Source organism: Portunus trituberculatus, chromosome 44 (genome assembly GCF_017591435.1).
Source record: "Portunus trituberculatus isolate SZX2019 chromosome 44, ASM1759143v1, whole genome shotgun sequence".
NCBI lineage: Eukaryota > Metazoa > Arthropoda > Malacostraca > Decapoda > Portunidae > Portunus > Portunus trituberculatus.
The window spans coordinates 9,136,792-9,139,650 of NC_059298.1; the positions used below are offsets into that span (position 1 = coordinate 9,136,792).

A 2,859-nucleotide genomic window follows, 5' to 3' on the forward strand; every position below is an offset into this window, starting at 1 on the left:
AAATCAAACTGGTCGGTAAATCTTGACTGTGACCTTGCCTTGCCCGGTGACCTTTCCCTCCTTCACTTGTATGCAGGGCTGTGACAGGTGACCTAAGCCTTTACTGGAAGAACAAAAAGGTGACCTGGACTGCCTGTATAAGATAGGCAAGCATGGTGACCCAATATACAAGTGAGTAAAAATTGAGGTCCGAAAAACTGGAATATGCAAACAGAGAACCAACTTTGCATTCTTTTTCCATGAATTAACTTGAATGAAAGACTACGTGTACCACAAAAACACCAGTGGAGAGTAAATATATTCATAGCATCTTAATTACGACACCGGACTAAATAATAAGCAGGTGAATCACAAAGGTAAATACATTAACTGCATTACCTGTCATTACTACAACGTGCCTGGTTAATTAAACAGCCGGAAGTTGCCTTTTATAATGTAATGTACCTTTAGCATCACCTGCGATGAAACGACACCATATGACTCGAACCGGCGCATTAAATCATTAATTAATCAATCAGTCAATGATTCATAGTGGCGTACTAAGGCCCCTTGATGGCTGTTTCACTTCCCATCTTACACGCGCCTCCAAACACGGCCATGGGGGAGAAATTCAGATAATAATATGCACAAAATACTCGTAGTAAGCGAAAGAGTGCAAAATGTAAAGACGTGTGAAGAGAAAATTGAGATAAGTATAAGAATAAAGCCTCGTTTGTAAGAGGAATAGTGTGTGCTACTAGAGGAGTCGTCTGTGGCGTGTAGCGGGGAGCAGTGGGTCGTAAAGCCACCGCAGGATTAGAATCACAGATGACATTTGTCTGGACCAGTGTAGTTCTGAAACCTGACAGACAAGGAAGTGCGTTTACACAATCAGTCCTCGTTTACACGCATTGTGAACAGAAGTCAAAGTAACAGTAAGATACATTTCAGGACTTTCATAGGGCGGAATAAACTTTTAGCACACGATTGTCAGCAGCAACAGCAACACACAACAACAACAACAACAGCAGCAGACACGTCTCTCTTCCTCTTTATTCTTGCTTCCTATTTCTCTCCAACTTTTTCCTTTTTGTTTTTGTTTCCTCGTCCTTCCAACTTCCTCTCATCATCTGTCTTAGTTATGATCACATTTCTCTCGTCTTCCTTTCCTCTTTAATGATTTCATAGTTTATTCCTTTATCTTTTCCTTAGTATTTTTTCTTATTTTTATATTTCGTTTTATTTTGTATTAATTTTAAATTCTATCTATTCTTCCCTTTATTCATCAATTACCAGCACACACACACACACACACATACACACGGTAGCTCAGTGGTTAGAGCGCTGGCTTCACAAGCCAGAGGACCGGGGTTCGATTCTCCGGCCGGGTGGAGATATTTGGGTGTGTCTCCTTTCACGTGTAGCCCCTGTTCACCTAGCAGTGAGTAGGTACGGGATGTAAATCGAGGAGTTGTGACCTTGTTGTCCCGGTGTGTGGTGTGTGTGTGCCTGGTCTCAGGCCTATCCGAAGATCGGAAATAATGAGCTCTGAGTTCGTTCCGTAGGGTAACGTCTGGCTGTCTCGTCAGAGACTGCAGCAGATCAAACAGTGAAACACACAAACACACACACACACACACACACACACACACACACACACGATGCCAAACCCAATAACCAATACCAATCAAACTATATCCTTATATGGCTGAGAGCACCGCCCATCGTCACCGCAAACACAGCCTCACCACAAAGCCGCCACACACCACACACGACATGCTACACCGCCCACAGGCACACACAACCATTTCCCACATACACCACACCCTTAGACCCTCAGATTCCCTTCCATGTGGGCGAAGAAGGGGATGCAGAAGGAACGTGGATGCAATGGTGGGTTAGGGGCAAATAAATAAAAGAAGAAACACGGAGGAAGAAGGAAGAAGGAAGGAAGAGAGAGAGGGAGGAAGGGAGGGAAACAGCGGGCTAGCCATCAAGTCGCCGTCCGAACCTCGACCTCCTCCATACAAAAACTTGTTTGCGTTGTTATATTTCGAGTCTTCCAGAATCTTGTTGTCTGGACACAGGGTGCGGAGAGAGAGAGAGAGAGAGAGAGAGAGAGAGAGAGAGAGTTAATGTACTGTACACTAAAATATTTACTGATCTATATAAGACTATATTTTAACTACATGCGGGAGGAAAGGATATACACATATACGATACGGCTCTCTCGCCACGCCATCTTTCCTGCAGGAGACAGTTGCGAGGGAGGGAAAAAACAGATAAAGGACTCCCTTTGGCCCGTATGGGGATCGAACCCACGACATCCGCGTTATTAGCACGGCGCTCTAACCAACTGAGCTAACAGGCCAGGATAAAATGGATAGAGAGAGAGAGAGAGAGAGAGAGAGAGAGAGAATGGCACACCGACGTAAAACAAAACAAAAAATCTTGGCAGACAGAAAGCCAGACAGTCACACAAACACATAGCTAGACAGAGACACCCAAACAGACAAAACATCAAGACAAGACAAACAGACAACTAGACATATAGGCATTTACAAAGCCAGACAGCCAGACAAATAAAAAAGCAGACAGACAAAGAGAAGCAGAAGTAAACGTGAGAACAGCAACAACTGCACCACTAAAAACTCGAGAAGAGAGGAGGAAGCGAGACAGAAAGAGAGAAAAGCTGAAATGACAAAATAGAGAAGAGAAGAAAGAGCAAGAAAGAAGCCAGCAAAAAGAGAGAGAAAAAAGATAAGTAAAACATGTGAAGAATGGACGCAATGAGATGCAGGAATACCCTTGCCGCTCGAAAAATGGATGAGAACAATGACTCGGGTAAATGAATTAAGGTGGAAAGGATTAAAATAACAC

General features: G+C 43.6%; 1 non-coding gene across 1 annotated transcript; it reads right to left on the reverse strand.

The window, feature by feature from the left end:
- Positions 1–2,276: 2,276 nt before the first annotated feature.
- On the reverse strand, positions 2,277–2,350 carry Trnai-aau. Its single transcript has one exon. It is a non-coding gene; the product is annotated as a tRNA-Ile (tRNA).
- Between the last annotated feature and the right edge of the window lie 509 nt (positions 2,351–2,859).